The sequence below is a fragment of the Ornithorhynchus anatinus genome, chromosome 19, assembly GCF_004115215.2.
Source record: "Ornithorhynchus anatinus isolate Pmale09 chromosome 19, mOrnAna1.pri.v4, whole genome shotgun sequence".
NCBI lineage: Eukaryota > Metazoa > Chordata > Mammalia > Monotremata > Ornithorhynchidae > Ornithorhynchus > Ornithorhynchus anatinus.
In genome coordinates, this window is record NC_041746.1 from 20,736,766 (window position 1) to 20,758,252 (window position 21,487).

Sequence of the window (21,487 nt, forward strand, 5' to 3'; positions counted from 1 at the left end):
GACCTTGGGCGAGTCACTTCGCTGTGCCTCAGTTACCACCTCTGTGAAATAATAATAATAATGTCGGTATTTGTTAAGCACTTACTATGTGCCGAGCACTGTTCTAAGCGCTGGGGTAGACACAGGGGAATCAGGATGTCCCACGTGGGGCTCACAGTCTTAATTCCCATTTTACAGATGAGGTAACTGAGGCACAGAGAAGTTGTGACTTGCCCACAGTCACACAGCTGGCAAGTGGCAGAGCTGGGATTTGAACTCATGACCTCTGACACCAAAGCCCGTGCTCTTTCCACTGAGCCACACTGCTTCTCTATTGATATTTGTTAAGCGCTTACTATGTGCCGAGCACTGTTCTAAGCGCTGGGGTAGACACAGGGGAATCAGGTTGTCCCATGTGAGGGTCACAGTTAGTCCCCATTTTACAGATGAGGGAACTGAGGCACAGAAAAGTTAAGTGACTTGCCCACAGTCACACAGCTGACAAGTGGCCGAGCTGGGATTCGAACCCATGAACTCTGACTCCCAAGCCCGGACTCTTTCCACTGAGCACGGGCTTTGGAGTCAGAGGTCATGGGTTCGAATCCCAGCTCGGCCACTTGTCAGCTGTGTGACTGTGGGCAAGTCACTTAACTTCTCTGTGCCTCAGTTACTTCATCTGTAAAAGGGGGATTAACTGTGAGCCTCACGTGGGATAACCTCATTACCCTGTATCTACCCCAGCGCTTAGAACAGTGCTCTGCACATAGTAAGCGCTTAACAAATACCAACATTATTACTATTATTATTATCGGCCAGGGCGGGGGTGGGAGGGGCAAGAGCGAGGAGCGGAGCATGCGCACATCGGCCGGAGAGGTGGGGGGGCGAGGGCCAGGAGCGGAGCATGCGCATATCGGACAGGGAGAGATTGGGGGGGGTGAGGGCGAGGAGTGGAGCACGCGCACATCGGCCAGGGAGAGAGCGGGGAGGGAGGGGGCGAGGAGCGGAACATGCGCACATCGGCCGGGGAAGAGGCCCGAAGGCCAGAGCGGAGCATGTGCATATCAACTAGAGCGAGGGGGAGAGGGGGGCAAGGGCGAGGAGGGGGGCAAGGGCGAGGAGGGGGGCAAGGGCGAGGAGGGGAGCATGCGTACATCGGCGGAGGGGGGCGAGGGCGAGGAGCGGAGCATGCGTACATTGACCAGGGGGAGAACGGTGGGGGCAAGGGCGAGAAGCGGAGCATGCGCACATTGGCCAGGTGGGGGGCGGGGCGGCTGCGGGACGGGGGAGACCATGGGCTCGTTGTCGGTCTCTCTCTGTTGCCGGGTCGTCCGTGCCCAGCGCTTCGCTCAGGGTCTGCACATAATAAACGCTCCAGAATACGGAGCCTGCGGGGCTGCGAGCGGGAGGGGACAGGAGCCCAGCCACAGGTTTTCCGAGAAGTCTGAGGGAAAACACCGAGGCAGAAACGCCGTAAAAGAAAAAAAATATTCTCAAAAGACAAAAGTTACTAGTGAGGGACTCCGAAGCCAGTCGGAATCGAGGGAAAATTTCCTGAGGTGGGCTTTCAAGACGAATTCCTTCTTTTCAACAAGCCCGCGAATGTTTTCCACACAATTCTTGTCAGAGCCGCGCTCCTTTGTTCATTTCTCACTTTTCGGACAGGATAAATCCATCTCCGAAAGATTTTCCTCCCAGACTATCCCCTGACTAGGGTTCAGTAGGAAGCAGGGACTCCTAACCTTCATGATATATGAGTTCCGAAATCACCCTCAAGGGATTTAGCGATACGTGTTTTTTTTTTTTTTAAAAAAAAGGAAAATTGGAAAATTTAAAACTGATAGAAACTCCTTGAGGTGATTTGGTGTGAAGAAAGGGTTCTTAAGAGACGGACTAGCTGAGGGGGTCTCTGCAAGCGGTAGTTGAAAAAAAAGGGAAAGTTTTTTAAAAAAACCCATAAAAGTAATACTATGTAGCTTGACTAAAACGGAAGAAGATGCTCAATTATTTTACTTTTTATTTTTAGCTAAGGGTTTTCATTTTTCCTATAATTTTCATGATGGAAGGAGAGTCGATGTAAAGATTTTTTCCACAGAAAATTCCCTAAACCACGTTTAGGGGCAGAATGTTGAAAAAGACCGGTGAAAGTTTTACTTTTTCCATACAATTCGGCTAGAGCAGCACTCATTTGTTCACCTACCATTCCTTTTGGTCAAGATAAATCCATCTCCAAAAGATTGTCCTCCCAGAGTATCCCCTGACTAGGGTTCAGTGGGAAGCTGGGGGCTCCTAACTTTCATGATATATGAGTTCTGAAATCATCCTAGATTGTTTTTAAAAAAAGTAAAATGGGTTTCAGTCAAAAGTGATATAAAGGCCTTGAGGTGATTTGGTGAGGAGAAACGGTCCTTCGGAGAAGGTCTAGCTGAGGATTTTCTGCAAGCGGTAGTTGAAAAAAACCAGGAAAGTTAAAAAAAAAAACCCAACCCAAACCCTTAGAAGTAATACCATGTAGCTTGACTAAAATGGAAGAAGATACTCAATTGTTTTACTTTTTGTTTTTAGCTAAGCAGGGTTATCATTTTTCCTGTAATTTTCATGATGGAAGGAGAGTCGATGTAAAGATTTTTTCCACAGAAAATTCCCTAAACCACGTTTAGGACCAGAATGTCGAAAAAGATCGGTGAGTATTTTACCTTTTCTATACATTTCAGTTAGAGCAGCACTCATTTGTTCACCTTCCATTCTTTTGGGTCAAGATAAATCAGTCTCCAAAAGATTTTCCTCACAGACCATCCCCTGACTCGTGTTGAGGGGGAAAGACTTCCGTGCCCTTCTACAAAGTCACCCTTTTCTGTATGGGGTAGTGAAAGATGAAGTAAAAGCAAAATGGGATTGACTCAGATTACCTGAGGAAAACAGATATGGACACTGAGGATTTGGTAGGGGAAAGTAGGGGAGAAAGAGAGCCAAGTCTGTGGAAAACAGAAAAAGCAAATAGGCAAAAAAAAAAAAAGTACTCCCCCAGAAGAAAATATTCCAGTACCAACTCTAGGGAAATTTTAGTGAGTTAGTCTTTGAGAACCTCTCCTTAATTCTTCACAATCCTGTCAGAGTACCCATTATTTTTTTCTCACTCATCTTTGGATTGGTCACTCTTTAAAAAATTATTTTCTTCACAAAATATTGCCTGACTCAAGTTTAGTCACAAGAACTCCAAGCTTCTGAGTTCCTTGAATAAAAATCACCTTTAAATCGCAATAGATAAGGTAAAAAACAAAATGGGATTAACTTCCAAAACTGGGAGAAAACAGTTAAATGAAGTGTAGAAATGAGTTTCAAAGCCACAGTGACCTTGAGCATGGGTACTCAACTTTTCCTCAGAACAGGAAAAATCTACCTTTTCCCTAAAAGGTAGGTTCAGTCATTTATCACAGTTCTTCCCAGAACAGATTATTGGGCACACTTTCTGGGAGAGAAATTCCAAGTGCAGTAACATTTGCCTTCAGGATTTCTCCTGAGAGGGGAAAAAATTAATGATAAGAGATAAATTGTCATAGTCTGAAAATTTAATGTGAAATAAAAAATTCTTATATTTCCCAAATTTTCAGAAAAAGCTGTTGTATCTCTGAATTCCAAGGGAAATGAACTGATCCTCTCATGGTATGAACTGAGCCTCTCATGGTTAGTGAAAAAAGCTGTACTATTTCCTCTAAAAGCCTGGTCTGACTTCTCAATGATCCTGTCGCAGGGTCAGAGCACCTAGTAGGAAATGGAGGAGGGCAGCACTGGAGACAGACAAGTAAGAGTTGACCCTGTCTTTGAGTTTGGCATAAGAGATTATTCTGAGAAGACGGGAGATGGAGTCTGTGGGAATACCAATTATTCAGCTAAGGGAGGTATATTAGCAAGGTTCTTGTGGGACAACAAAAGCCATGGGGCGGGGGGTGGGAGAGGAGGGTGGGATCGGGGGAGAAGTTATATCCCATAAATTTTGAAAGGAAATACTGAGTTTTGCAGTTCTGAGAGTAGTATTTACTTATTATATTACACAGCCAGATTTGAAATTTTTTTGAAGAGAAATAACCAGAGAAAAAGTTTAGTTCCATATAGAGAAGTTGGAGAGGGGAGGAGTGGGAAAACACTGGTCTAAGGCTCCATCTGAGACTGTTACCCCATCCCTAACACCACAGCACTTATGTAGTATCTTTAAATTATATATTATAAATTATATTAATTCCTACCTCCCCCTACAGCTCTCTAGACTGTAAGCTCGTTATGAGCAGGGGACATCTCCACTAATTCTATTGTATTGTACTCTTCCAAGGGCTTAGTACAGAGCTCAGCGCATTGTAAGCACTCAGTAAATATCACTAATTGATTGATTGAGGGTCTCCCACATGCCACTTCCGCACTTCTAGATTACCTATGCATTCAAATGTGCCCCCCCGCACCCCCCAGTCCCTTAGAATTTACTGTCTCTAACTTTCTCCTTGCTGTAATTGATTTTCGTGCTTGCCCCCACCATCCCCTTCCAGCTTCAGTTCAGTGCTCTGCACACAGTAGGCACACAACTCCCATCATGCAGGTGAACAGATTTCAATTTATCCACAAGAAATTCTTCCATAAACCACACTAATAGGAGAGTTTTGTCTCATTTTTGGAAGGAGACCTAAAATGATTTTGCAAAGGCAACTATTCATCAGAAATTCCTGTAAGTTTTAATAAACTTATTTAGGCTTTAACAGGAGATCTTAAAAAGTACTGTTTCAAGAAGATTTGGGTACTCCTTAAGCCATGCTGAAGCTTTCATTGCCAAGGCTTTCTGAATTGCTTCAGGATTTTCCTTGCTAGGTGTTCAGCAATTTGTTCCTCAAAAGAGGAAGAAGGGAGCTGATTATTGCATGAGGTACAAGAAAGTCCGAATTAAAGACAACTGAGAACATATTTTATGTTTAAATCTAAAACGTCAAAGATTTTATGTTAAGATAAGAGCAGAACCAGGACAATGTCCTCTCCTGGTTCTCTTATCACTCTGGCCGCTCATTCTCAGTCTCCTTCACATGCTCCTCTTCTGCCTCCCACCTTACCCTGGGGTCCCTCAAGGTTCAGTTCTGGGTCCCCTTCTATTCTCCATCTACACCCACTCCCTTGGAGAACTCAGTCACTCCCATCACTTCAACTACCACCTCTATGCAGATGACACTCCAACTCCAACTCCAACTCCAATTCTCTCCTGGACTCCCTCCAATCTGGCTTCCGTCCCCTCCACTCTACTGAGACTGCTCTCTCTAAGGTCACCCATGACCTCCTTCTTGCCAAATCCAATGGCTCCTACTCCATTCTAATCCTCCTTGACCTCTCAGCCACCTTTGACACTGTCGACCATCCCCTTCTCCTCCACACCTTATCTCACCTTGGCTTCACGGACTCCGCCCTCTCCCGGTTCTCCTCTTATCTCTCTGGCCGGTCATTCTCCGTCTCCTTCTTGGGTGCCTCCTCCCCCTCCCATCCTTTAATTGTTGGAGTTCCTCAAAGGTCAGTTCTTGGCCCTCTTCTGTTCTCCATTTACACTCACTCCCTCGGCAAACTCATCCGCTCTCACGGCTTCGACTACCATCTCTACCTAGATGACACGCAGATCTACATCTCCGCCCCCGTCCTCTCCCCCTCCCTTCGGGCTCACATCTCCTCCCGCCTCCGGGACGTCTCCACCTGGATGTCGGCCCGCCACCTAAAACTCGACATGAGCGAGACTGAGCTCCTCATCTTCCTTCCCAAGCCCGGTCCTCTCCCAGACTTCCCTATCACCGTGGACGGAACGACCATCCTTCCCGTCTCTCAGGCCCGCAACCTCGGTGTCATCTTTGACTCATCTCTCTCGTTCTCCCCACACATCCGATCCGTTACCGAGACCTGCCGGTCTCACCTTTATAATATCACCAAGATCCGCCCTTTCCTCTCCATCCAAACGGCTATCTTACTTGTACAGGCTCTCATAATATCCCGGCTGGATTACTGTGTCAGCCTTCTCTCTGATCTCCCTTCCTCCTGTCTCTCCCCGCTCCAGTCTATTCTTCACTCCGCTGCCCCGCTCATCTTCCTCCAGAAACGCTCTGGACATGTCACTCCCCTCCTTAAAGACCTCCAGTGGTTGCCTATCAACCTCCACATGAAACAAAAACTCACTCTATACTTCAAGGCTCTCCATCACCTTGCCCCCTCCTACCTCTCCTCCCTTCTCTTTCCACTGCCCACCCCGCACGCTCTGCTCCTCTGCCGCCCCCCTCCTCACTGTCCCCTGTTTTCGCCTGTCCCTCCATCGACCCCTGGCCCAAGTCCTACCGCTGTCCTGGAATGCCCTCCCCCCCACTTCCACCAAACTAACTCTCTTCCCCTCTTCAAAGCCCTACTTAGAGCTCACCTCCTCCAAAAGGCCTTCCCAGACTGAGGTTCCCCTTTTCCCTCTGCTCCCTCTGCTGCCCCCCCCACCTCCCCTCAGCTAAGCCCCCTTTCCCCCCTTTCCCTCTTCTGCCCCCCCCAGCACTGTGCTCTTCCGCTCATTTGTATATATTTTTGCTACCCTATTCATTCTGTTAATGAGATGTACATCCCCTTGATTCTATTTATTGCAATTGTTTTTGTCTGTCTCCCCCAGTTAGACTCTAAGCCCGTCAATGGGCAGGGACTGTCTTTATCTGTTGCAGAATTGTACATTCCAAAGGCTTAGTACAGTGCCCTGCACATAGTAAGCGCTCAATAAATACTATTGAATGAATGAATGAAATATGATTGAATGAATGAATGAATGAATGAATGAATGAGGGGGCAGCCCTGGAGCGACTTGGGGGCCAAGCAGCGTGGCTCAGTGGAAAGTGCCCGGGCTTAAGAGTCAGAGGTCATGGGTTCGAATCCCACCTCTGCTATCTGTCCGCTGGGTGACTTTGGGCAAGTCGCTTGACTTCTCGGTGCCTCAGTTACCTCATCTGTAAAATAGGGATGCGGACTATGAGCCTCACGTGGGACAACCTGATGACCCCATATCTACCCCAGTACTTAGAACAGGGCTCAGCACATAGTAAGGGCTTAACAAATACCAACATTATTATTATTATTCCCAAAGGGGGTCCGGGCTTAATCCATTCATTCATTCAGTAGTATTTATTGAGCGCTTACTATGTGCAGAGGACTGTACTAAGCACTTTGAATGTACAATTCGGCAACAGATAGAAATCTAGCGGGAAGAGCCCCGGGCTGGGGAGACAGAGGTCGTGGGTTCAAATTCCGCTGCCGCCCCATGGCGGCTGGGTGACTTGGAGCTAGTCCCTTCACTTCTCCGGGCCTCGGTGACCTCCTCTGGAAAATAATAATAATAATAATGATAATAACAATAATGTTGGTATTTGTTAAGCGCTTACTAGGTGCAGAGCACTGTTCTAAGCCCTGGGGGAGAAACAGGGTAATCAGGTTGTCCCACGTGAGACTCACAGTCTTCATCCCCGTTTTACAGATGAGATCACTGAGGCACAGAGAAGTTAAGTGACTTGACCACAGTAACACAGCTCACAGGTGGCAGAGCCGGGATTCGAATCCATGACCTCCGACTCCCAAGCCCGGGCTCTTTCCACTGAGACAGTGAGCCCCATGGGGGACAAGCTCATCACCGTGCGTCCTCCCCAGCGCTTAGAACAGTGCTTTGTACAAAGTAGGCGCTTAACAAATGCTATCATCATCATTATTAATAATAATAATCGATTGGTTAATCGTATTCATTCATTCATCCAATCGTATATATTGAGAGCTTATTGTGTGTGGAGCACTGGACTGAGCGCTTAGTCTCTGTCAATCGTATTCATTCATTCATCCAATCCTGTTTTTTGAAAGCTTATTGTGTGCGGAGCGCTGGACTCAGCGCTTCATCTCAGTCAATCGTATCCTCCCCAGCGCTTAGAACACTGTTTTGCACATAGTAAGCGCTTAACAAATGCCGTCATTATTAGTAGTAGTAATAATAATCGATTGTCAATCTTATTCATTCATTTATCCAATCGTATGTATTGAGCGTTTCCTGTGTGCGTAGCGTTGGACTAAGCGCTTAGTCTCCATCAATCATATTCATTCATTCTTGCAATCGTATTTATTGAGCGCTTACTGTGTTGGGAGCACTGGACTAAGCGCTAAATCAATCGGTCTATCGTATTCATTCATGCATGCATGCAGTCGTATTTATTGAGTGCTTACTGTGCAAAACACTGGACTAAGCGCTTGATCTCAATCGACCCGTCAGTCTTATTCATTCCTTCATTCATCCAGTCGTATTTATTGAGCGCTTCCTGTATGCGGAGCTCTGGACTAAGTGCTTAGTCTCTGTCAATCATATTCATTCATTCATCCAGTCGTATTTATTGAGCACTTACTTTGTGTGGACCCCTGGACTAAACACTTAGTCTCTGTCAATCATACTCATTCATGAATGCAATCGTATTTATTGAGCGCTTACTGTGTGCAGAACACTGGACTTAGCACTTGATCTCATTCGGTCGGTCTTATTCATTCATTCATCCAGTCGTATTTATTGAGCTCCTACTGCGTGCAAAACACTGGACTAAGTGCTTCATCTCAATCAATCAATCCTATTCCTTCATTAATTCAGTCGTATTTATTGATCGCTGTCTGCAGAGTGCTGTATGCAGCGATTAATCTCAATCGTATTCATTAATTCACCCAATCGTATTTATTGAGCGCTTACTGTGTGCAGAGCACTGGACTAAGTGCTTAGTCTCATTCAGTCGGTCAATAGTATTCATTCTTTCATCCAATCGTATTAATCGAGCGTTTACTTTGGGCAGAGCACTGGACTAAGCGCTTAGTCTCAGTCGGTCAATCTTATTCATTCATTCATGTAATCGTATTTATTGAGCGCTTACTGTGTGCGAATCACTGGACTAAGCGCTTAATCAATCGATCAATCGTATTCATTTATACATTCATTCAATTGTGTTTATTGAGCACTTACTGTGTGCGGAGCACTGGACTAAGCGGTTAGTCTCAATCAGTCAGTCAATCGTATTCATTCATTCATCCAATCGTATTTATCGAGCGTTTACTTTGTGCGGAGCACTGGACTAAGCACTTAGTCTCAGTCGGTCAATGGTATTCATTCATTCATGTAATCGTATTTATTGAGCGCTTACTGTGTGTGGAGCATTGGACTAAGTGCTTAATCTTAATCAGAGAAGCAGTGTGGCTCAGTGGAAAGAGCCCAGGCTTGGGAGTCAGAGGACACCGGTTCTAATCCCGGCTCTGCCGCTTGTCTGCTCTTTGACCTTGGGCAAGTCGCTTAACTTCTCTGTGCTTCAGTAACCTCATCTGTAAAATGGGGATGAAAACTGTGAGCCCCACATGGGACAACCTGATTACCTTGTATCCACCCCAGCGCTTAGAACAGTACTCGGCACATAGTAAGCGCTTAATAAATGCCATAAATAAATGCCATAATTATTAATCTCAATCATGTTCATTCATTTATTCAATCGTGTTTATTGATTGCTGTGTGCAGAGTGCTGTACTAAGCGTTCAACCTCATTAGCTTGACTCTACCCCAGTGCTTAGTACTTTGACTAAGCAGCAGCTTTGAGAAGCAGCGTGGCTCAGTGGAAAGAGCATGGGCTTTGGAGTCAGAGGTCATGGGTTCAAATCCCAGTTCGGCCACTTGTCAGCTGTGTGACTTTGGGCAAGTCACTTAACTTCTCGGTGCCTCAGTTCCCTCATCTGTAAAATGGGGATTAAGACTGTGAGCCCCACGTGGGACAACCTGATTCCCCTGTCTACCCCAGCGCTTAGAACAGTGCTCGGCACATAGTAAGCGCTTAACAAATGCCAACATTATTATTTGACTCTTACATAATAGGAGCCTAACAAATACCAAGAAAAAAACCCATCCCATTCAAGTGTAAACGCTCTTAGCTTATCTAATATAATAACAATAATAATAATAATAATGTTGGTATTTGTTAAGCACTTATTTTGTGCCAAGCACTGTTCTAAGTGCTGGGGTAGATACAAGGTAATCAGGTAGTCCCACGTGGGGCTCACAGTCTTCATCCCCATTTTACAGATGAGGGAACTGAGGCACAGAGAATTTAAGTGACTTGCCCAGGGTCATGCAGCTGACAAGTGGTGGAGCTGGGATCAGAACCCAGGCCTTTCTAACTCCGAGGCCTGTCCTCTATCCACTAGGCCGCACTGCTTCCAAATGGACTTGTCCATCTTTTGGAATGCCCTAGATGGTTCTTTGGTCAGAAACCTGGACCACTGATGACTTAAGTCCAGCAGATCTGGGACGAGAACCCAGATCTCATTCCCAAAGCCATGTTCTTTCCCAAGACCAACAGCATGCTTCATAAACCTTTCATGAAAGTTTTCATGTAAGAAATTCATCTTTCTTTAACCTGAGATGGATGGTAGCATTACGGGTGTTTATGCTGCTTATAGAGAAAGGGACAAATGGGGGAAAATCAAATCCCTGTAGACTGTAAACTCCTGGTGGGCAGGACAAGTGTCAGCCAATTCTGCTGTGCTACACTCCCCTAAGCACTTAGTACAGAGCCCTGCAAACGGTAAGCACTCAATGCATACCATTGATAAATTTATCAAATCGTTGGATAGGAGGAAAAACAGGAAACACTCAACTTGGATTTCCTCATTAGACTGAAAGTCAGACTGTAAGCTCGTTGTGGGTAGGGAATGAATCTGTTTAATTTTGCATTGTATTCTCCCAAGTGCTTAGTACAGTGCTCTGCACACAGTAAGGGCTCAATAAATACAATGGCATGGAATTGAATGAATCAGTGAGGGCAGAGATGTCTTTTATTTTGATTGTTCTCTGCCTAGTATCTAGTCCAGCTAGACACACGATAGGTGCTCAGTAAATACAGTTGTTTGAATTGTGAGTTCATCCAAGTTCATCAAAGTTCATTCAAATTTCTTAAGGGCTAATAAATTAAAAAGGAAAAGAGATTAAAGAAATAATTAAATTCAGAAGGTGAGGTCAAGTGAGTTTATCTGTTCAGTAACCAGGACGTTCTAATCAATAAAATTGTACTTGACTATTTGAAATGCAGCTATTTTAGATTCAATTGCTACAGGCATTTGCCATTATTTCTGTCTGGAGCATTTCTGAAATGTTCCAATCAGGTATCAGGGAAACAACAGAAACTTGAATGGGTTGCAGACTCTGCCTCAGCGCTGGCCATCATGGTTCTAATGGGTTCTAATCCCAGCTCCACCACTTGTCTGCCGTGTGACCTTGGGCAAGTCACTTCAATTTTCTGGGTCTCAGTTACCTCATCTGTAAAAAATGGGGATTAAGAGTGTGGGCCCAATGTGGGACAGGGACTGTGTCCAACCTCGTTAACGTCTATCTACCCCAGCATTTAGAACAGTGCTTGGCACACAGGAAGTGTTTTAACAAATACTGTAATCATCATGACCTACTTTCATATTCACCAACCTCAATCTCCACAAACAGCCTTACTGCGTCTTCTTGGGCCCGAAGAACAAAAACAAAGGTCACGTTTCTGAAGTCTTTGTGTCATCCAAGTTTTGTTTTAGAGAAAACACCTAAGAGCATTTCACAGTGCAGAAGAAGTGAATGCTTGTCCACATTGGAGAAATCTTGTTCATTCATTCATTCATTCATTCACTCTATCATATTTATAGAGCGCTTACTGTGTGCAGAACACTGTACTAGGTGCTTGGGAAGTACAATACAGCAATTAAGAGAGACAATCCCTGCCCACAATGAGGTCAAAGTCTATAGAGGGAGAGACAGACATCAATACAAGTAAACAGGCATTAATATAAATAAATAAAAATATGGATATAAACACATATACATAAGTGCTGTGGGGCAGGGATGGGGGAAGAGCAAAGGGAGGGAGTCAGGGTGATGTGGAAGGGAGTGGAAGATGAGGAAAAATGGAGCTTAGTCTAGGAAGGCCTCTTGGAGAAGGTGCGCCTTCAGTAGGGCTTTGAAGTGTGGGGAGAGTGATTGGCGGATTTGAGGAGGGAGGACATTCCAGGCCAGTGGTAGGATGTCGGTCAGTGGTGAAACAGGTGAGATCGAGGCAAGTGAGAAGGTTAGCACCAGAGGGGCGGAGTGTGCGGGCTGGGATGTAGAGGGAGAGAAGGGAGTTGAGTTAGGAGGGGGCAAGTTGATGGAGGGCTTTAAAGCAAATAGTGAGGAGTTCTTGTTTGATATGGAGGTGGATAGGCAACCACTGGAGATTTTTGAGGAGAGGGGTGGCATGCCCTGAACGTTTCTGTAGAAAGATAATCCAGACAGCGGAGTGAAGTATTGACTGAAGTGGGGAGAGGCAGGAGGTTGGGAGGTCAGAAAGGAGGCTGATGCAGTAAGTAATCTAGGCAGGATAGGATGAGTGATTGTACTCAAACAGTAATGGTTTGGATGAAGAGGAAAGGACAGATCTTGGTGATGTTGTGAAGGTGAGACCGACGGGACTTAGAGACAGATTGGATATGTGTAGTGAATGAGAGAGCCAAGTCAAGGATGACACCAAGGTTACGGGCTTGTGAGATGGGAAGGATGATTGTGCTATCTTAAGTGATGGGAAAATTCAGGAGAGGACAGGATTTGGAAGGGAAGATAGGAGCTCTGTTTTGGACATGCTAAGTTGGAGGTGGTGGGAGGACATCCAAGTAGAGATGACCTGAAGGCAGGAGGAGATGGGAGCCTGAGAGAGGGAGCTGGAACAGGGGAGGAGATGTAGATTTGGGTATCATCCACATAGAAGAGGTAGTTGAAGCCATGGAAGCGAATGAGTTCTCCAGGGGAGTGAGTGTAGATGGAGAATAGAAGGGGACCAAGAATGAACCTTGAGGGACCCCCACAATTAGGGGATGGGAAGGGGAGGAGGAACCCACCAAGGAGACGGAGAATGAACGGCCAGAGAGATAAGAGGAGAACCAGGAGAGGACAGAGTCAGTGAAGGCAAGGTTGGGTAATGTGTTGAGGAGAAAAGGGTGGTCCACAGTATCAAAGACAGCGGAGAGGTCGAGGAGGATTAGGAATGAGAGAATGTTTCAGGCCGTGGGACGATATGGGAAAAGGTAGGTGAGGAGGAAGACCAAATCGAGGGATGATGAGTAGGTAGAGTTGGGGAGTGGAGTGAATGGTTTGGCTAGGAGATCAATGGGGTAAAGGAGGAAGGGGAGAGCTGTTCAAGTGCCTTAGAGAAGATGGTAAGGCATTTCTGTTTGATGTGGAAGAAGAAGGGCAACCACTGGAGGTCTTTGAAGGGGTATGATGTGATCTTAAATAACAGTGATCATTAAGTTCTTCTGGGAGAGAAAGAAAGCTTAGCATTTCAAGAAGAGGAATGCATTTTATTACCCCATTTATCTTGTTAATGAGATGTACATCCCCTTGATTCTCTGTATTGCTATTGTTTTAATTAGATATACATCCCCTTGATTCTATTTGATTCTATTGAGAAGCAGCCTGGCTCAGTGGAAAGAACATGGGCTTGGGAGTCAGAGGTATGAGTTCGAATGCCAGCTCTGCCACTTGTCAGCTGTGTGACTGTGGGCAAGTCACTTCACTTCTCTGTGCCTCAGTTACCTCATCTGTAAAATGGGGTTTAAGACTGTGAGCCTCACGTGGGACAACGTCACTACCCTGTATCTACCTCAGCGCTTAGAACAGTGCTCTGCACATAGTAAGCGCTTAAGAAATACCAACATTATTATTATTTATTGCTATTGTTTTTGTCTGTCTCTCCCGATTAGACTGTAATTCCGTCACTGGGCAGGGATTGTCTCTATCTGTTGTCAATTTGTACATTCCAAGTGCTTAGTACAGTGCTCTGCACTTAGTAAGCACTCAATAAATACTATTGAATGAATGAATTTCTTTCCAAGAGAACAATTAGTAGATACTCTAAATTCTGACTTCAAGATAAAAAAGGCCCAGCAGAGGGCAGAGAAGTATCAAGAAACAGATCTGGGAGGCGTGAGAAGAGAAAATAAGGAGCTTGGGGGCGGAGCAAACTAGGCAGAAAGCCCTGCAGACTCCAGTGCCTCTGGAGGAAGAATCAGGAGCCAGTTATGGAAACTCTGAAAGTCCAAGAAGGACAGAAGAGGAACTGCTGGAGCATCATGCCAGATTTTTATTAGGACCTTTATCATGAGGAAAAGGGAAGGAGATACGTGGGGTCTGTGGGGTCTTTGATAAGCACTTACTATGTGCCAAGCACTGTACTGAGTGTTGGGGAAGATTCAAGATGATCAGTTTGGATACCATGCTACTTGAGGCTCACAGTCCCGAGATACAGCACTTTCCATAGGCACAGTCCTCGGCACAGAGTGACTGACGGGTCAAGGGTACCATCAGACATGAAATTGGGAAACATCGACAAAAATTACCCAGCGGTGAGTTTCAGGAATCAAAATGCAAGAATGCCTGTCGTCAGAGTTCTAGGTAGGAATCCATTAAGGCTCAGTTCTGGGTTCCCTTCTATTCTCCACTTACTCCCAGGCCCTTGGAGAATTCATTTGCTCCGATGTCTTAAACTATCATCACTATATGGATGATTTCCAAATCTACATCTTCCGCCCTGATCTCTATCCTTCTCTGCAGTCTCGTATTTCATTTTGGGGAGTAGGTTATTCATTTACTGAATAGGATGATGATGATGTTTTGTTTTGTTCTGTTTTACTTTGTGTCTGTTTCCCCCGTTTAGACTGTGAGCCCATTATTGGGCAGGGATTGGCTCTATCTGTTACCGAATTGTACATTCCAAGTGCTTAGTAGAGTGTTCTCCAGATAGTAAGCGCTCAATAAATACTGTTGAGTGAATGAGAGTATTTCCATCTGCGTTCAGGACATCTCTACTTGGACTTCCTCCCATCACATCAAACTTAACATGGCCAAAATCTGTTCCCACCAAACCCTGACCTCCCCCTGATTTTTCCTTCACTGTAGACAGCACCACCGCTCTCCCTGTCTCACAAGCCTATAACCTTGGGTTGTCCTCGACTCATCTCTCTCATTAAATCCACATATTTAATCTGTCAGCAAATCCTGATGGTCCAAGTTTCACCACGTCACTAAAATCCACCCTTTCCTATCCACACAAATGGCTACCATGTGAATCAAATAATTTATTATACCCCACCTTTTTATGGTATTAGTTAAGTGCTTACTATGTGTCAGGAACTGTACTGAGCACTTGGGTAGGTACAAGATCATCACGTTGGACGCAGTCTCTGCCCCGTGTGGGGCTCACGGTCTTAATCCCTATTTTACAGATGGAGGTAACCGAGACACAGAGAAGTTAAACGACTTGTCTAAGGTCACAAAGCATACAAGCACTGGAGCCTCCAACTCCTCCTCAAACTTAAACTCTTTACCCTTGTCTTAAAGTAATCACCTGGTCTCCTCCTACTTTACTTCCCTGATTTTCTACTTCAACCCAGCCCACACAGTTAGCTCTTCAAATGCCAACTTAATTAATATACCTTAATCTCATCTATCTTACTGCTGCCCAGCCTTCCACAACCTCCCTCTGGCCTGGAATGCTCTCCATCTTCATATCTAACAGACGATCACTCTCCCCACCTTCAAAGCCTTCTTGAAAATACATGTGTGACCTAGTGGATGGAGCATGGGCCCGGTAGTCGGAAGGTCCTGGGTTCTAATCCCCATTCCACCAGCTCGTCTGCTTTGTGACGTTGGGCAAGTCACTTCATAATTCTCTGTGCCTCAGTATCCTCATCTCTGAAATGGGGATTAAGCCTGTGAACCCCATGTGGGACATGGACTGTGTCCAACCTGATTAACTTATATCTACCCCAGGGTTTAATATTGTGTCTGGTACAGAGTAAGCACTTTATTAATACCACTGTAAAAAAAAAAAAAGACTTCCCTGACGAAGCGCTCATTTCCTCTTTTCCCTCTTCCTTCTGCATCGCTCATGCATTTGCATCCTTTATTCATTCCTCCCTCAGCCTCGCAGCACTCTTGTTCATAGCTATAATTTATATTAATGTCTGTCTCCTCCTCAAGAATATAAACTCGCTGTTGGCAGGGAGCGTGTATACCAACTCTGTTTTATTGTACATTCCCAAGTTCTTATTATAGTGCTTCTGCACTCAGTAAGTGCTCAGTAATTATGCTTGATTGATTGATTGATTGATCAGTCTCAGGTGAATATTAAGAACTGGAGTGAGTGAGAATGAAAAAAAAAGAACTCTTTGTACAGTTCACATGCTATGTAAGCACTTCTCAGTGGCTACTCTTTTCGCCTCTTTGTTCTGCAGTTGATCAGCTGAGAATGCGAATCAGAAAAGATCAGTGATATTTTATACAATCCAATTTGTGCCACTGCATTGCACATGTTACTTTCCTGAAAATCACTGTGGACAATGATCAGCGGTCAAGGGGGTGAGGTAGAAATGACATTGAGCACAGCTTCCAAAAACCCTCTGTTCCAAGAGGCCCCATTTATTTGGTCCCAAATGTATGGGACTTTCCATTTTTTATGTAAAAGTTTTCCAGAAACAATAATAATGATGATAATAATATTCATTGCATACTTAATATGTACCAAGCACCGTACTGAGCACTGGGGTATGAACCCAATAACGAGGTCAGACACAGTCCCTGTCACTCATGGAACTCACAATCTAAGGTAATGAATAATAAATGGACAATAGGTAAAGAGGAATAGCATAAGGGATTTGGAAGAATTTGAGAGTATTACATTTCTTGGACAACAATGTATTTCTTTCTGGTGTTGCTGCTAAAACAGCAATGACTGATTTTCTTGCCAGTGTGAAAAAGAGTGGTTACTTTACCTACATTTCTAGATCTGGAAACTGATATAGAGTAGAAATACTGCTATCTATTGATGTTCATTGCATAGTAAACTCTCTTTGCTACCAGGTTCAAGGACAGTTCCATATAACATTTCTGGTGCTGCCAAAAGGAAGGAAGAAAAGTTATTTGCCTTCTTTCCTTCCCACAACTATAAAGAACTTACAAATGCCCCTCTGAGACTAAGAATGCATTTTCAGCTCTCAGGTGTACACAGAGCTAGCTCTCAGTTATTTTAAGGGTAAGTAAGGAGTACCCTCCCTGATTTAAATTCATGGTCTTGGCTCTGATCTGTTCTTCCTACAATTGTAGAATCATATGATTGTGAAAACTGTCATTTACCAATGGACTTGACACTCCCAATTTCTACCACACAATGGTCATCATTAGTAGCAATCCTTATCCCCCATAGGAAGCTATGTTATGAACATTATAAATTTCCAGTTGGCTCTGTCAAGCCCACTTTATTTCAAAGGAACCCCGCCACCCCCCTGCCTGGGGACATCTGCCCACCTGCAGGCCTCCACCCCAGCAGCCGCTCTGAGACCAGCTCTAACTGGGACTTCAGCTCCAGCCTGACTAGCACCGGAAACTCCAGAGAGAAAGAGGAAGTCAGTGAGATATCAGACTCCAGTAAATAGGTGGGTGGAACCTGACCTATTAGGTATGTGATTAGTATTAGGTAGGTATGTGATTAGTTCCATGATTTTCCCTGGGCACCAGCCAACAACAAGAACAAAAAAGATACGGCCACTATCTTGGAAATGGTACATCATCATCATCACCATAATCATCATCATCACCATAATAGGATTATAAGTGGGTATCATTAGTGGTATTTGTTAAGAGTTAAACATGTGCTAAGGCACTGTAGGAAGCCCTGGGGTAGATACAGGATAATCAATCAGACACAGTCCCTGTCTATCATAAGCCTCACTTGCTAAGCTGAAGGGAAAAGAGGTGCTTAATCACCATTTTATGGATGAGAAAACTTATGCACAGAGAAGTTTTCCCTTGTCCTTAGACTGTGAGCCCAATATGGAACAGGAACTGTATCTCATAAGATTATCTGGTTTCTAATTCAGTGCTGAGCAAGGTGCTTAAGTACTTAAATATTATTATTATTATTATTCTGAATATTGGGTAGCCCTTAGCACTTCAACATAGAAGCTAACAAAACCAGGTGTAATATTTGAGTAATAACTCTTTGACAGAAATCTGGTATCGAGCAGCATGGCTTAATAGATAGAGCACAGGCCTGGGCGTCAGAAGGACATGGTTTCTAATCCCAGCTCTGCCATGTATCTGCTGTGTGACCTTGGACAAGTCACTTAACTTCTCTGCACCTCAATTACCTCACCTGTAAAGGGGGGGATTAAGAGCGTGAGCCCCATGTGGGATAGGGACTCTTTCCAACTTGATTAATTTGTACCTACCCCAGTGCCTAGAACAGTGCTTTCCATATAGATAGAGAGTGCTTAACAAGTATCATAATAATAATTATATTATTATATAGTTGTGTATTGTTGTTTATTAGGTATAATCATTAGTATTATTATTAACTGCCTCTTCTTAAGGTACCTTTAAAATAAAGGTGACTTCCCCCTTCTCCAGAATCTTCTCATCACCCTTCAAGAAAGGTTTTCCTGAGCTCCAAGTTAACCAAGGTATTGCTAAAAGTTACAGAGTCTCAAATGGAGACCTACATGGGAAGTGAATTGCCCAGTGTTCAAGCAGGATTCCTGAAAGGACAAGGGACACGAGATATTACTGCCAATCTCTGTTATATAATTGAAAGGACAAGAGAATACCAAAGGAAATCAGCATGTGCTTTATCGATTATAGTAAGGCCTTTGACTTCATGGATCATGGGAAGCTCTGGAGCACATTAAGGAAAATGGACAGGCCAGACCAATTGCATTAATAGGGAACCTGTATGCCAGACGGAAGGCTACAATAAGGACAGAATATGGAGAACCTGATTGGTTTCCCATTAGTAAGGGTGTAAAACATGGATAAGTATAATCACCTTATTTGTTCAACCTTAATTCCAAAATACACCCTGAGAGAAGCCGGATTGGATGAAGACGAATGGGGGGAAGATTGGAGGAATGAATGTAAACAACCTTCGTTATGCTGATGATACTGCTCTACTACCAGAGAATGAAGAAGATTTGAAGGGCTTATTATTAAAAGTTAAGGAGCAGAGCAAAAAGATGGGCCTGCATTTGAATGTCAAGAAAACAAAGATCATGGAAGTTTAAATGCATTTATAGTGGATGGAGAGAAGATTGAAATAGTTGACAATTTTTCTCTCCTGGGATCGTTAATAATAAAGGAACTAGTAGTAAAGAAATACACCGAAGACTAATGTTAGGAAGATTTGCTAGGAAGAGCCTGGAAAAAGTCATGAAACGTGCTGATGTTACAACTACCACAAAAATACAAGTTTTCAATTCTATGGTGTTTCCAGTAACACTGTTTGGGTCCAAAAGCCTAACAGTGGAAAAACAGGATAGAAAGAGCTTTGATTCTTTTGAAATGTGGTGTTGGAGAAGGCTTTTACAAATACCATGGACTGCCTGAAAAACAAACAAATGGATTTTGGAGTAAATTAAGCCAATGTAGTCTTTGGAAGGCTTTGGATGACTTGACTTAGATTAGCATATTTTGGACATATCATTGGGAGGACTAGTGACTGACACCTAATGTCGATGAGTTTTCCCTTTGGGAGGAAGCAGCAAGGAGCGGCTGAGTGACTTCCTGACCATAGGTGGGGAGAAGGGGGCAAAAAAGACCGACCAGAGGATGGCTTGTCGACAGACATGCCACATTTCTTATCTTCCCACCCAAACCCTGTCCTCTGGCTCATTTTCCCATCACTGTAGATGGCACCACCATCCTTCCTGTCTCACAAACCCATACCTTGGAGTTATCCTTGACTCCTCTCTCTCATTCAACCCATGTATTCAATCCATCACTAAATCCTATTGGTCCAACCATCACAACATCGCTAAAATCCATCCTTTCCTCTCCATCCAAAATGCTACCATATTAATATAATCACTCATCCTAGTCCGCCTAGATTATTGCATCAGGCTCCTTACTGACCTCCCAGCTTCCTGTTTCTCCCTACTCCAGGCCATATTTCGTTCTGCTGCCTAGATCATTTTTTATACAATACATTCAGGACATGTTTCCCCACTCCTCAAGAAACTCCAGTGGTTGCCCATCCACCCTCACATCAAACAAAAACTCCTCACCATTGGCTTCAAAGCTCTCCATCACCACGCCCCTTCCTACCTCACCTCGCTTCTCTCCTACTACAACCCAGCCCACCTGCTTCACTCCTCTAATGCTAACCTTCTCACTGTGCCTCGGTCTTGTCTATGTTGCTGCCTAACCCTCGCCTACATCCTGCCTCTGTTGGATTTAAGGAGGGAGGGCATTCCAGGCCAGACAATTACTCTCCCCCACTTTGTTTAGAACAGTGCTCAGCGCTTGACACCAAATAAGCATTTAACAAATTCCATCATTATTATTATTATTTAAAGACTTTTTGAAGGCACATCTCCTCCAAGAGGCCTTCCCTGACTAAGCTCTCCTTTCCTCTTCTCCCACTCCCTTCTTCATTGCCCTGACTTGCTCCTTTTGTTCATCCCCCTTACTAGCCCCACAGCTTCTATGTACATATCTGTAATTTATTAATTTTTTTATTGCCTGTCACTTTTCTAGACTGTAAGCTCACTGTGTGCAGCGAATGTGTCTGTTTATTGTTATATTGTTCTGCCTCAAGCACTTACTACAGTTCTCTGCACAAAGTAAAAGCTCAATAAATACATACGATTGAATGAAAGAATGAATGAATGAATGAATGAATGAATGAATGAATGAATGTACTCAATTCTCCCCCTCCAGATTGGCATTCGCCTGGGAGCAGAAACCATGTCTCCTCCATCCATCCCTCGCTGATCCCCCAGCATAGGGTGTATTTTTGTGTATGTGTTTGTTTGTGCATCCTGTCACCCCACCAGAGAAGCAGCATCTTGAGGGTAAGGACCATGTTTATTTATCTCTCCATTCCTCCACCTGAGTACAGAACATTGTGTGTGCATCTTTGTGTGTGTATTAGAGTGTTTTCTACCCACCAGACTGACATTCCCCCAAAGCTGTGTCTCCTCCTCCCTGTCCTTCCTCTCACTACCTAGCAGTGCATATGTAGCTCCCTGGGTGTGATTCTGTGTCTGTGTGTGTGTGTGTGTGTGTGTGTGTCTGTATGTGAGAATATCTGTGTATAGATATCAACAGACCTGTGTGTGTTTGGGTATATATAGAGACAATCCTTGACAAGTTGCAGTATACTGATGGGTGTTTCCAACCTTTCTTAATTTGCCCCCACTTCATCTTTTCAGTACTTCGGTTTTGACTTTCCAAAGCCAACCTCCTCTTTGATGCTAGCATGAGGGGTGCCGGTTGTGGGGAAATGGGTGGTGGGGGAATGGAGGGGGCACAGCACTCACTGGGAAATAAGGCAACAATTTGCCGAATTGCCATGCCAAGGTGGAGGAGGAAAGGTCGAGACAGGGTGTTGGATGGGATTGGGAGAGAAGGTGA

At 44.5% G+C, this 21,487-nt stretch overlaps 1 long non-coding RNA gene across 1 annotated transcript; it reads left to right on the forward strand.

Moving 5' to 3' along the window:
* The first annotated feature begins 1,287 nt into the window (after positions 1-1,287).
* Positions 1,288-17,511, forward strand: LOC114805630. Its single transcript, XR_003753614.2, has 3 exons — positions 1,288-1,535; positions 2,542-2,659; positions 17,393-17,511. It is a non-coding gene; the product is annotated as an uncharacterized LOC114805630 (long non-coding RNA).
* The last annotated feature ends 3,976 nt before the right edge of the window (positions 17,512-21,487 follow it).